Below are 15,047 nucleotides of genomic sequence, written 5' to 3'. Positions count from 1 at the left end.
GTATGGTTTCAATTTTTTTGAATTTGTTGAGGCTCACTTTATGGCCTACCATGTGGTTTATCCTAGAGAAAGTTCCATGCTCTGATGATAAGAACATGTATTCTGCAACTTTGATAGGAAAAGTTCTGTAGATATCAATTAGGTCCTTTTGGTCTTTTGGTTCAATTAGCTCTGTTGTTTCTTTGTTGATTTTCTGTATAGTTGATTTGTTTATGTATGAAAGTTGGTGCCGGCGCCGTGGCTCAACAGGCTAATCCTCCGCCCAGCGGCGCCGGCACACCAGGTTCTAGTCCCGATCGGGGCACCAGATTCTGTCCTGGTTGCCCCTCTTCCAGGCCAGCTTTCTGCTGTGGCCCGGGAGTGCAGTGGAGGATGGCCCAAGTCCTGGGCCCTGCACTCCCTGGGAGATCAGGAGAAGCACCTGGCTTCTGGCTTCGGATTATCGTGGTGCGCTGGCCACAGCACGCTGGCTGCAGCAGCCATTGGAGGGTGAACCAACAGCAAAGGAAGACCTTTCTCTGTCTCTCTTTCTCACTGTCCACTCTGCCTGTCAAAAAAAAAGAACATTGGGTGTTGAAGACCCCCATTAATATTGTATTTTAGTCTATGTCTCCCTTTAGATTCATTAACTTCTAAATAACCAAATGCTCTGTAACTGGGTACATATACATTTTTTATAGTCACATCTTCCTTTTTAATTGATCTCTTTAATCACTGTATAGTGCCATTCTTTGTCTCTTTTAACAGTTTTTGTATTAAAGTTTATTTTGCCTGATATTAGGATTGCTACACTTGGTCTTTCTGGTTTCTGTTAGCATAGACTATCTTTTTCCATCATTTAACTTTCAGTCTGCATGTATCTGGGTTGGGAGGTGTGTTTCTTATAGGAAGCAAACAAGTGGGTCTTGTTTTTTAATCCAGTCAGCCAGTCTGTATCTTTTAATTGGATTTTTTAGGCCATTTACCTTCAAGATTACTATTGATAAGTAATGACTTGGCCTTGCCATTTTCCCATGAATAATCTTAATGTTTACTTTGGATTTTCTTTGTACTTTTACTGGGAGATATTTTTGCCTTCACATTCTCTCATAATGATGACTGTCTTTCTGTTTTTCTGCGTATAGCACATCCTTAGGCATCTTTTGTAAGGCTGGGTGAAGGGTGACAAATTCTTTCAATATCTGTTTGTTATGGAAGATCTTTCTTTCACCTACATTCATAAATTAGAACTTTGCAGGGTACAGTATTCTGGGTTGACAGTTTTTTGTTTCTCTTAAGATTTGTACTATATCTCTCCATTCTTGCTTAGCCTGTACTGTTTCTGATGAGAATTCAGCTGTGATTGTAATTGGAGATTCTCTGAAAATAATCTGGCATTTCTCTCATGCACATTTTAGAATCCTTCCTTTATGTTTTATTGCAGAAAGCTTGACTACAATGTGTTGTGGTGAAGATCTTCTCTGGTCATATGTTAGAAGTTCTATGTGCTGCCTGTACTTTGACATCCTTTTCTCCAAATTGGGGAAGTACTCTTTAATTATTTCACTAAATAGGCCTTCTACTCCATTCACTTTTTCCATGCCTTCAGGAACTTCCAAGACTTGTATGTTTTCAACATTGGTTTTAATTTATAATTTCTTCTTCTCCTTCTCCTGCTTCTTCTTTTTCTTTTCTGTGACTGAAAGATTTCCCAAGATTTGTCTTCTAGCCCAGCTATTCTTTCGTATGCCTCACCTAGTCTGTTGTTAAGGCTTTCCACATCATTTCGTATGGGCTTTATTGAATTGTTAATTTCCAGTATTTCATGTTTATTTCTCTTTAAAAATCTCAATTTCAGTGTAAAATTTTTCATTCATGTCATGTATGGATTTATTTAATAGTTGGATTTGCTTCTCATTGCTTCTGAGTAATCCCATGATTCATTTATTGGAATTCCATTTCAGGCATTTCATTAAACTCCTCATCTCCACATTCTAATATTGAAGTGTTGTTATGTTCCTTTTGCAGGGGTTCATGTTGTCTTCCTTAATCTTGTTTCTTAAATTTCTGCATTCATTTTTAGGTTTTATGGAGCTTCTTTTTTTTTTTTTTTTCCTCTGATGGCTTTTATCTTTGAACTTTGCCTCTGTGGCTTAGTGGAATCTCTGCTATTTCTGTGATTACCCAGAGGCAAGAGCTGGGTGTGACCAAGGTGCTCTGGTCAGTGCTCCGGGGTGGGTTGAGTATTCAGAGTGACATCCAAATTGGGGTATGGTCACTTCTGTTGGTGTGATCACACTCTCAACTCCTCCTTTCCAAGTCCTACTTGGCTATATAGCCCCCATCAGTCCTCCCAGCCAGACTCATGTGTCTCCTCTGGGCCAGATGCTGGGTGCACATAAGAACTGACACAGCTGCTATGTGTGTCCAAAAATGGTGCCCACTCTCTCTCAACAGGTTGCTGAGTACTGTTGTGTGGTGGCCAGGGTTAGCAGGTATTCTGTCCCTCACATGACTCCATGCCAGACTCAGACCAGCTCCCCCCCGCGGCTATATCTCCAGTGGCATGGACTGTTGTAATCTGATCTGACCTCACTCTCCAAAGCTGGTGCTCTCTCAGGCTCTCCGCTGCTGGGGTCCTTTGTTGTGTTCCTGCTCTTGCTGTAGGTCCACACCCTCCATGTAAATCCACAGAGTCCCTCTTCCTTCCACAGAAGTTCTGCTGATGTTTTCTTCCTAATTCTATCCTGAGAATGCACACTCTCCACTTACATCAAAACAAAACAAACAAAAAATAACTATCTTCTCCTAGCCTAAAACAGTAAGCTCCTTCCTTATTCCACCATCTTGGAATTCCCTTGGACAATAATCTCTCTTCTTTCTTTACTTCTGCTTATGGTATTAGTTTTAAGATTTCACAGACGTTTAATTTTAGATGTGACTCTTCTCTACCCTATATGTAATGTTATATATTTCTGTTAGCCATCACAGAGCACACTGGACACTGGAGTAAGGGAAAGGGTTTATTGGGGAAAACTCAGTAGACCGGAGGGAAGGGGCAAAGAAGGAAAAAGAGAGAAGGAGACTGTAAGAGAGAGACAGAGAGGAGAGAGAAGAGAGACGAGAGGAGGAGAGGAGACAAGAGAGAGAGCCAAGAGAGCCACGTGTTCAGGAACAGGGCGGGCAGGGAAGCAGGAGCAGCGAATCCCATTAGGATGGGGATGGAGCTTGACAACAGAGGTTGGGCCATGTGGCCACCTGGCTTCCAGCAATGGTGGCAGGGGCTAGAGCTTGGGATGTAAATCAGGGTGTAGCTCGCGCCATAGATAAAACTGCACCAGTTTCCTAACGTGTAGCACACCAAAAGTTCAGATTCTACTCACAGATGCAAATTTCCTGTCTTTATTATTCCAAGTCAAAGTTTTAAAGAGTTGATACAAGTTACATAAAAACTAATAAGCACGAAGAAATTCCACATAGGGGAAGATGGTAGTTTCCCCCATTTTTTTTTCTTTGCGAAGAGTGAATATTTTCTTTAAATGAAGCCTGATAGAAGTTCAAGATGTAAACACATAGCAGCCAAGTTTCTCTTGAATTCCAGATAGAAACTCTACGCATAGCTTCCTCGCTTCTGCAGAGTATACCTTGGGCAATAGCCACAGGAGTAATTCAAGGGTGATTGATCTACTAGAAGTAGCATTGGCATATTGGCCATTGGCATCAGCTTTAGAATGAGGAAGATAGAGAAACTGAGAGACAATTAGTGTAATTACTAGGTTCTGATCTCAGGCAATGGTTTTCCTGTTTTGTTCCTCATTGCTGTGACCTCACAAAAGAAATGAGAATATTCAGGGACAATGACAAATGTTTTTCCTGTAGGAAGATCTGCTATGTGACAGTCAATGATAGGTCAAAATCATTACAGAAGACAGTTCTAGAATGAAAGTGTTTAGAATAAGCAAACAGAGGGAAGAACATTCTATAAACAAGATCAACAATGGCATAAATTGCTCTTGCAAGTGTTTGAGGTAGATTTCCTTGTCCTGGCTGAAAACACAGTATGCATCCCAGCATTGAGTGCTACGTCTGTGGTGACTGCACACACATTACTATTCTGTGACAAAAGCCTACTGACCAGCTCTTATCCCTTCTTTTGTCACTCCCTACTATGTGTTCTGGAGGTACACAGGAAAGTGTCAGAGTGGCCAGGGATGGTAATTCTGAAAATAAAGTTATCTGTAAATTTCAAATTCCAACCCCCAAATCAGAGTTTCAAATGGACTGCATTTGTTAAAATTGTATATATTTGCTGAACTCAAGGCCTCTCTACCATGCTGTGAGAAATCATTGCCAAAGAACAAAAGGAACTTGAACTTGAGTGGTGTTGTGGCATGTATATTTGTTCTTTGAGGGTTTATGGAAGCAAAAAACAAAAACAAAAACACCAGAGGCCTTAAGTGATATTTTCTCATTGTCTCTTTGTATTTCTATAGCATTCCTTTTCTTGTCTTCACCTGGGATATAAAGCGTTCTAATTCTCCAGATAACCTCTGTGAGATTGTACCTATTTATTCCTTGTACCCTTATGCAACCTGTTGAATTCCCACCTGTCTGTTGAGAATCCATCAGAACTAAATAGCGACAGCCTGTCAATGCAGACCGGCCACAAATTCTTTTTTAAAATGTATTTACTTATTTAATTTATCTATATAAATGGAAAAGATTTCATGTATTTTATATATACAGTTTTAAGAACATAACGATACTTTCCACTTCCCCCTTCCATCTTCTTCCCTCCTTCATTTCTTATTCTTCTTTTAATTTTTATGATAATATGCATTCAATTTACTTTATAATCACAAGTTTAATCTTCCACTAAATTAAGAATAAACAAGTAGTAAGCAAAAAATTTGGACATAGTATTGCAGGAAACTGAGGACTAAATCCAAAAAGCAAATATGCCAAATTTCCAATTCAACTCAGTATGATTTTATTAAAATGAACATTCTGTGGGCTGGTGTTGTGGAGTAGTGGGTAAAGCTGCTGCTGGCTACAGGGACATCCCCTATGGACACTGGCTCATGTACTGGCTGCTGCACTTCCGATCCTGCTCCCTGCTTTTGGTCTGGGAAAAGCATCAGAAGATGGCCCAAGTGTTTGAGCCCCTGCCACACACACAGGAGATGGGAAGGAAACTCCTGGCTCATGACTTTGGTCTGGCCCAGCTCTCTCTCTCTCCTTCCCTCCCTCCCTCCTTCTGTCTCTCATAGCTTTCAACTGGATACAAAATTCTTTTTTTTTTTTAAAGTGACTATTCTATGTTTGGTTTGATTTTGGTTTCATTTTATATTCTTTGTTTTTACTTTTACCCCTCTAAAGCTCATTATCCTGGTTTCAATTTGGCTTATGTTTGTCATTTTTCATGTGCAAGTGTGATGTGGTTAACCAACTTATATGACTGTAGGTGATTTCTGTGGGTTAGGAGCCCAGGCTTGATCGGTTTCTCTGCTCAATTCTTACAAGACTACAATCAAGATGTCAACAAGACTATGTTGTCATGTAAAGGCTCAACTGAAGAGGAATTTTTTTCCTAAGTTCATTCAGGTTGATTAAATAATTAATTTCCTGTATGAATAAGGGCCCCAGATTGTTGTTGGTTGGAAGCCAACTTCAGATGCAGAGGCTGCCAGCAGATTCTTTATATGTGTGCTTTCACATTATACCAAGGACAGGCTCTTAAGTCACAGAGGGCAGGGTCATTTTGGTACCCCCTTCACCTAAGGAAGTCAGGCTGACCCAGTACTTACCCACCTTGCAGGAACTCAGAATCAATTTATTAGGACATAATTACATTACCAAAGTCCCTGAATCTTTGCCATGTTCAATTGGTGACAAGCAAGTCATAGGCCCCTCTCACATCTGATGATAGGTTTCACAAGGGTTGTGAACAATGGGAGATGGTGATTATTGGAGCTCACCTTAAGGTCAATTCACTATAGGCACAATGAAAAATCATATTGTGGAGGCAAGAGGAGGATCTCACAATGAGGCAATTGCAATGCACGGAGTCAACAGGGGTGTTATAGAAATGGGGTTCTAAGAAAGTCAAGGTGCATTCTGGGAAAGCTTCACAAGGGTGGCTGCTGAACTGAAAGGATCAGTCATAAAAGCAGGCACAAGCTGTAACGTGGCAACTTGGCCTGCAAGGACACAGTGGGCCAGAATCCTGAGCAAAAGTGCAGAAAGTCGGGAAGATTTCCATGCTAACTGGACCCTCCATCTGTGGGCATATCAGCTACATTGAATGAGCTCACATCTAGAGGAACTATGCCAAACATTCCCATGGTCATGCAAATACGTTCTGTCATTTCACCATGTTTCTGTGAAGGTAAAATGAGAGAGTCTAGCACTTAGTACTTTGTAAAATGGAAACCTCAGAAACAATGAATGAAAAAGGTAAACTCCTCCTATTGTCATTCCATTAGGCAGCTTTCTCAGCTGTCTCTTGGTGTTTCTCTGTCTTTGACCCCAGAACTTCATTTGTGTGGTCTCCTATGCAATGCTATAGTCTCACAGGAAGGTGTGGAGAGTTTGTCACTTAATTTCCACTCATAGGGGATTTTTTTTAATACGTTGACCATGGAACATATGACTTAGAGGCCTGCATATGTGCGCTGCAACCACAGTAGGGGTGCATTCGGCTGTAGGGAAGCCTGGTTTTCCGCACTGGATTATATTAGTGTCAGAATGAAATTTTGCATTGTTTCATAATAATTTGATGGTATGAGTGTCTGCTGATAGAAAAGCATGTGGGGGTGATTAAAGGTTGTAGGAGAAACTGGAAAACCATTGTTCAGGGGGCAGAAGAGCCTACAGGTTGTGGGCAATCATCTCCAAGTATATTTGATAAGGGTATGATGGAATGAGAAACCTGGAAAAAAATCCTGCCAGCATTGTTGAATGCTTGTTATGAGTCAAGCATTGTTTTAAATGTTTTATATTAATCAATTCATTTGTTCCTCAAAGCAGTCTTATAAATTGTATAATATCTATTTATCTATAATATCTATAATATCTATCTAAAAGATAAAAATCTGAGCCACAGAGTGGCAAATCATTTGCCCAAGGCCAGACAAGGATAAGAAGGCAGCTCATCTGCCATCTTTGTATTTGAACAGTGCACTGCCTGTCTGCTCAGCCCACAGTCTCACTCTCCATATATACCACCTCCATAAGGAATGACCTGGTCTGGCAGCAGAGTGGACAGAGAGGCAGGCAGGCAATTGAAATCAGAAGCCCTGACAGTGGGCTTCACTGGGTTGGTGGCCAACATCCTATCCTTAGGAGACTTGGAAAGAACAGTTTAGGATTTAGGTCTCTGTTCCCAAACTAGAGACACATGGTGACAAGTTACTGTGTTCAAGAATGGTATCTGAGTCCAGACTGACTTGGAGTTGTGTTGACAGTTTAAGGTTGCTCTGGACTTAGAGTTGTATTGACAGTTTAAGGTTGCTTTACTGGATCCTAAACTGAGGGGCAGGGCTGAGCCTGAAGGAGCCTGAATACTGTAGTGCAGTTTGCTAAGCAAGGCAGAGCAATTATCTCAGCAAGTACGTACGTGTCCAGATTCATAGGGGAACAGGATCCTCCTGCAATGGGATTGTTTCCAGTTGAGTGAAGCTCTTTGCTATTCTGTGTACATGCGGATCAGAGGTAGATTTTAACCTTGGACAGACTAAGTCACTGCTACATAATTATTGCTTCTGTGAACTATCTCATGACAAAACAATGTTGCATGTGGAATAGGGACAGTAGTTTTAAAACTCAAGGTTTTTGGAAAAACCTCTTACTCGCTCTTTTTATTTTTTTATTTGACAGGTAGAGTTATAGATAGTGAGAGAGAGAGACAGATAGAAAGGTCTTCCTTTCGTTGGCTCACTCCCCAAATGGCCCTCATGGCCGGAACTGCGCCGATCCGAAGCCAGAAGCCAGGAGCCTCCTCCTGGTCTCCCATGCAGGCACAGGGGCCCAAGGACTTGAGCCATCCTCCAATGACCTCCTGGGCCACAGCAGAGAGCTGGACCAGAAGAGGAACACCCGGGACCAGAACCGGCGCCCACATGGGATGCCGGCACAGCAGGCGGAGGATTAACCAAGTGAGCTACAGCATCAGCACCTCTTACTAGCTTTTTATGAGAAGCTTTCAGGCACAGGGCCCATTCTGATTCAGTCACAAAGTGTGGTGTCCTTTGGAAAGAAGTAGTGGCTGCTTAGAACACAGGGCCAAGGAGAAGAAGAAAGATGTGATGGGGTACAAATTTGCTCTAGACAAAAAAAAAAAAAAATCATAAGCATTTTTATCTTAAAGGAAAAGAGAAAGAAAGATTAGGACAAAATGCATAGTTCTGTATCACAGTGGGAGGCAAACAAAATGTTAACCTCAGGCAACCAGAGAAAGAGGTAAAACCAAATCAGTTTGTTTAGCAAAATATCCCTATTGGATAAGTGATCAGCCAAAGAAAATTCAGATATAATGCTCCTGCCTTTTTGGCTCCTGTTTGGCATGAGTTGCTGCACAAGGAGCTACATCATCCACTTGGGGTCCAGAGGATGCTGAATTGAGAAAGAACACATTTGACATGTGGAGCAAGGGGTGAGGCTACTATTTGCGCTTTCTCTGCCAAGACCCAAGTGGGGTTGTGGCCAAGGCTCCGTGGGATCAATAGTACCTGAAAGAGCAGAGGAAAGTGTTGTCAGGTTCTGACAGTGCTGGAAGTTGAGGCAATGAGTTTAAGCAGCTCTGGACCAAGTGGAAGCAAGACAGCTATCCAGAGGCAGAGAGGTGTTAAGATAATTGAAGCCACTGCAGTTCCAAATAGCTCAGGACCAACACTGTCAACCACCTTGCTTCCCTCTTACAGGAAACTTTTTGGGACATGTGGAAGGAGCTGAACTTCGAATTTGTTGACTATTTGTCCAAAAGATCTAATCATAGGTGTGAACTGTCTGAGTCAAACTTAATTGACAAGCATTATTCCCTTTTGCCTTAAATGACTATTAGCATTCATGGAAAATTTAGATGACTTACAATGAGTTAAAAGTGTATTGTTCTTTCTGTCTTAGTTTTAGACATCACTATGCTGTCACGCTTAAAGTAGAACACTAAGGTCTAAATGAGCCAGTTACAGATGTAGAATTTGGGACACTTCTCAAATGTTCACTTGTGTCTCTGGTTGATGATTTTAGCAAGAGATGCCCTGAGAAGGAAGAAACTTGCTCAACTGAACAGCACCTTGTGAGGGACAAACAGGTCACCAGAGAGATTGTCATAGCAGTGGGAACAATGTCTAGAGAGTTCAGTGTCACAGTCTGTCCTTGTTGGAGTTCTTGGTGGCCCATCACAGTGGCATGATGACAGTGTCTTTGGGCTGAAAGATGTTGGGAAGGAGAAAGAAACTGACCTCCAAGCCTGCTGTGTCCACATGTCTTTGCATGCATTGTCAAATTTAACCTCTCAACATTTAGAGGGAAGGTTATTATCTCTAGCATTTGAAAGACCAATGTGGAACTCAGAAGACTGAATGTCTTGCCCAAATTCCAAGAAAACCTAAATACAGACCTTGGATTGGAACTGGAATCTTTACAATTTTTACTTTGCCCTTGTCCCTATGCCAAAATGGACAGTGTAACAGATCTGACTACAATGATTTTGTTTTCACTTTTAATGTCAGCCCAACCTTCTTCAAAAGCCAGGGTATTTATAGGAAGAGTAAAGGAATCAGGCAGTCTGGCAGAGGGAAGGCACATGTGATAGGGTTCTCATGATGTGATCCCGTAAGGCTGATGCTCAACCTTGTACTAATGATTTAAAGGCATTCGTTTTATTTTAACTTAATCCATTTCAATTGTATTAAATTCACTTTAATTCATTTCATTTCAACTACTAGACTTCCCTGTAACAGGTTTTAGTATAGGTTCTGGGGACATGGAGATGATTTCAACAGATCCTATCTGGTCTGATGCAAGAGTGATAGGCAGCTTTCAGCTTAAATGCATAATCATATGAGCTTCATGGAAAAGAAAATTTTTTAAATTGCACATTAATTCATTAACAACTACCTCCCAAATAGTGTTCCTGGCATATACATTTTTAAAACATGTATTTACTTATTTTAGAGAAAGAGAGATAGAGAAGAAAGCTCCTATTTACTGGTTCACTCCCCAAATGTCCACCAGAGCCGGTGTTGGGCCTGTCAAATCTGGCAGTCATGAACTCAATCTATGTCTCCCACATGGGTGGCAGATAACCAATTACTGGAGCCATAATGACTGCCTCTCTTGGTCTGCACTAGTAAGAAGTGGTAGTCAGAAACTGGAGCACTCCAGTGTCAGATGTGGGCATCTTTACTGCCAGGTTAGATGCCTGCCGTCATTTAAGTATTTTAAAAGTGCTTTGTTCACTATTTATTTCCAGAGCAGCATATGTTTGCCATCGTGGAAGACGACTCTGTAATGTAAAAGAGCTTCAGCCATATTTCTATTCAAAAGCAATCAGCATGTCTGCAAAAATACACTTGCTTTCAAAGTCTTTAAATCAAAGTGACTTCTAACATGACATGTTAAAAATAATTGAGCCATCTATCTGGATGAGAAAATTATAAAGCTAGGTTCTATTATAAACTACAATAGTTTTTACTAAGATAAAATTTCAGATATTTAGATAGTTTATTCCTACTTGCCAATGTTATTGAGCTATTATTTAAAGTATTTAAAATGTCTATTTATAAATATTTTACAAATAATTGCCTATGATTGTAAAAATGAACTTTTAGAGAAAGTTATTTAAAAGCCTGATAGTGGGTAATTGAAAGATACTCTAGCTAAACTGCATTTCAAAAACACAGTTAAGTCTTTAAGAGGAAATGAAGTTGATTTGAGGCTATTTACAGGTATTTCAAATAATAGGAAGTCATTAGAAAATTAAAGATTTTGAAACCACTAATGTGTTAAATACAAAATTGATAACATTATTTAAGATGTTTTGTAAGTGGCATTTCTAACAAGCTTACACAACAGAGCGTTAATGATGACAGCATTGCTCATAGTGGCCTATCAGTACAGGTGTATCTAAATACACCTTGTTACTAAATATACCTCATTGCCAACTTGGCTGCTTTAATTTGCCTCACATGGAGCAGCACTCTGCTTCCCAGTACCGAGCCTGGTATTGCCTCTTCCGTTTCAAAAGAATAGAAACACTTGATGTTTTCATTATTTCTTTTCCATAGTAATTTCCATGATGATTTTAATAAAACCAAAAATAGAAATCTAATTTATTAAAAATTCACTCTTATTTTATTTCCTCATTTTCAATTTAATCAGAACATAAACATGAGTCAGAGTATGAAAAAAACTATGTTGAAAAAAAATCTTTATTTGCAGCGCATTGCTATTATCCTGCATGTCACGCTTCTGCCATCCTGGATCCATGGGTAGCTAATTCAGACGCCCCTGAAACCAAGCTCCATACTGCTCAGGAGCACATTTCAGTGTCTGTGGATTCTAATAAAGGTAAATAATTTCATGGATCCAGTGATATGAAATGAGACTCTTTTTATCCTCAGAGTATTGAAATATGCAGAAACATGAAACTAGATTTAAACTCCATATGCTTTTAGTTTACAGTACTCTGAAGTAAAAAAAAAAAGGCAAACAAAACAAATTACAAAAGCAAAAATAATTTGAATTGTCAAGAGTAATTCATTTTGCTGAAACTAAATTGCTGCTTGCGGGGCAGTGGCATGTACTATCTCACTGACTTTAATACGCCTAACTGACTCTGTTGGACTGAAGTCAATTTTCTCACTGCTTTTTCTGCTCCCTCAGAACCCTCATCCCTGCAGTTCATAGTGATGTCATTTGGAGTTCACACGGCAGGAGTGCATCATTTGCCTACTAAATCTACCTCTGTTCTTTCCTCATTAGCCTGGAACAATTAAAGTAGCCCTGTTTGACTGGTGACAACTCATTTATAAATATAATTATAAACCAGGACACTGGAACTGTGGGGAAGGATTTGGAAATAAAACAATCATGCCAATAATTCAGAATATGTTATTTTTTTAAATGTTTTGCAATGTTGTTAATATTTTTAGAAACCATATAGGGAATGTAAGGACCACTAAAACTTGTCCTTGTACTTCTGTTTATAGAAACAATCCTAAAATATGTCTGAGAGGGAGCTATTTCTCTTGCTACTGAGTTTCAACCCTCCCTCAATATGACTGGGAGCTGGACATCAGAAATCAGATCAGGATGACGTGAGTGGATACGTGCCATGTGGTCTTGCTGTCTGGGTAGTCAAAAGATTCGCATGGACCAAGCAGTGAAGCAAAACTGTGTCTAGAGTGTAGGCTGTTCATAATGACCCCTCATTTCTCTGAGTAGGTGATGGAAAATTGTGATGATATAAACCACGTTTACCTTTTGGGGTTCTATGAAAAAACCAATATTCTCCCATGAGATATAAGTTTAGGATACTCATGCATGGGTGGAACCTATAGGTGAGTTACCTCAATCTTTTTTTTTAGAAAGCTTTTATTTAATAAATATACATTTAATAGGTACAACTTTTGGATTATAGTGGTTCTTCCACCCATACCTGCCCTCCCATCCCCAAACCGTTCCACCTTCTACTTCCTCTCTGATCCCATTTTTAATTAAGATTCATTTTTAATTATCTCTATATACAGAAGATCAACTCTATACTAAGTAAAGATTTCAACAGTTTGCACCCACACAGGCATACAAAGTCTAAATTACTGTTTGAAGATTAGTTTTACCATTAATTTGAATGGACTTTGCACAGATCTTGGGTAGTGGCTAAGAAATACACACTGAAAATGCCTTTGTGACTCCTGCCTGGCCACAGAAGCCTGACAACGTGTATCATGATGCTGTCAGATCCGGGATATAGTGGATCCTCATTCAAAGGAACACTGGGCTTCACTTTGGACCCTGCTGCTTGAGACCTGGAGACCTTGCTCCAGCTGTTTCACCTGTACAAGCATCATCTTGCTCTGCTTAAATGGAAAAAACTGATAGCATTTACTTAGGAAGTTACAGTGAGAGACTAAACAGAATAAAGCAGAGAAAGTGCCCGACACACGCACCAGCACAGAGCAAGCACTCATTAAATTGAGCTATTATTACTTAAATTAATACAAAGTTCATTATTATCCTCTAGGCACAGGAAGGGATGACTCTAGAACAATGGCTTTCTACCTTGTCTGCTGAGGAGCTATGAGTTAATAATGTCTGAGTCCCACTCCATATATTTTGATGTGCTTGGTATGCTGTATAGCTTGGGCATTGAGATTTTAGAAAACTCCAAGGTGGTTCTAATAAGCAGAGAAGATTGGGAATCAATCACTGCTCCAGAAGACCTCAAAATAAGTATAGCTTGGTGCCAGGAATACTGGAGAGTTGGATATTCAGTCCAAATCTGGTAGTTGATGGCTACTTGGGAAAGATACTCTATCATTCACTTTCCCATTGACATAGAATAAAAGCCAGATTTTGACTAAACAAAATAGATTTAAAATGTTATACTTTACAAACTCAGAGTTGGGAAAAAAACCAGTTCCCCTGGTTATAACACTATCTCCAAACTGCTCCGAAAAGTCAAATCAACGATATAGTTTTTTTTTTTTTAAACTGTTCACTCAAGATGAGGTAAACATGAAAAACGTATATTCCTCCTTTTTACTTTTTAAAAACTCTTTAGTATTTGTAAATATACCAAGATAACTGGTGTTTGAAAACACACAGCTGGCTCAGGCTGGGTCAGGCTGAAGCCAGGAGTCTGGAACTCAATCTGGGTCCCCAACATGGGTGTCAGGAATCCAACTAGTTGAGTCATCATTTGTTGCCTCCATAGTTGTTCATTATTAGGAACCTGAAATTGGAAGTAGAGTGGGGACCAGAACACAGGCACTCCAACATAGGTATGGGAGTACCAAGTAGCATCTTAAATAATATGTCAAATGTCTGCCCTTCTCCTCTTTGAGAAATTTATTTAAGAGGCAGAAACACACACACACACACACAGAGTGAAAGTGAGAGCAAGAGTGAGAGAGCGAGAGAGCAAGAGAGCGAGAGCGAGAGTGAGAGAGAGAGAGAGAGAAGTATATATAGAGAGTTTCCATTTGCTGATTCACCCTCCAAATATCTACAAAGACTAAGGCTGGCATTTGTTGCAACTGGGAGCTGAAAATTCAATCCAGGTCTCCCATGAGGTATGGGAAACTCAATGACTTGAGCCATCACCAATGCCTCTCAGTGTGTGAATTAGCAGGACGCTGGAATCAAAAGCTAGAACCAAGTATCAAATCTAGGTACTTCAAGATGGGAAATTGGCATCTTAATTGATATCTTAACCACTAAGACATATCTTCACATATGTCTACTACTTTATTACTCAATTCTGGTATATTTACCATAGGTCATTACTGTAGCACCTAAAGAGAACCACTTTCTTTATTTCACTTCATTTTTCTCATTTGTAACAACCTGGATTTGAATTAGGTGATGGTCATGGCATTTTCGGGCCTAGTGTTCTTTTATGTGTTAGTCCTTGTGTTGGTCATATGTTTGTCACTATAACAAAGGCCTGGAGAAATTATTGATGAAAGAAGAAGGTTTATTAAAACTCGTGGTTTTGGAGGTTCACAGTCCAAGACTGGGCATCAAAATTGGTCTGGGGCCTGATGAGGATAGTGGATGGCAGAAAAAGTACAGAGGCAGGAGTACATGGCAAACCTAGAAGAGAGGGACAAGGAGCACACATGTCCATGTCTATGTGGTGTCTCCTTATAAAGCCACTATGAAGGCTCTTCCCTAATAACCCAATTCAGTCCAGTCACTTCCTTAGGATCATATCTTCTGATAACATAATTACATCAAGCCTTTATAAGTACTATCAATCACAACTTCGAGTCTCAAAAATTTGCATGAGTTGGGAAGTCAAATGCTCTTCAAACTGTAGCAGTCCCAAACTGCCAACCTAA

This window comes from Lepus europaeus, chromosome 13, assembly GCF_033115175.1.
Source record: "Lepus europaeus isolate LE1 chromosome 13, mLepTim1.pri, whole genome shotgun sequence".
Lineage (NCBI taxonomy): Eukaryota > Metazoa > Chordata > Mammalia > Lagomorpha > Leporidae > Lepus > Lepus europaeus.
The sequence above is the reverse complement of the archived record's forward strand: the minus strand, read 5'-3'. Positions refer to the sequence as shown.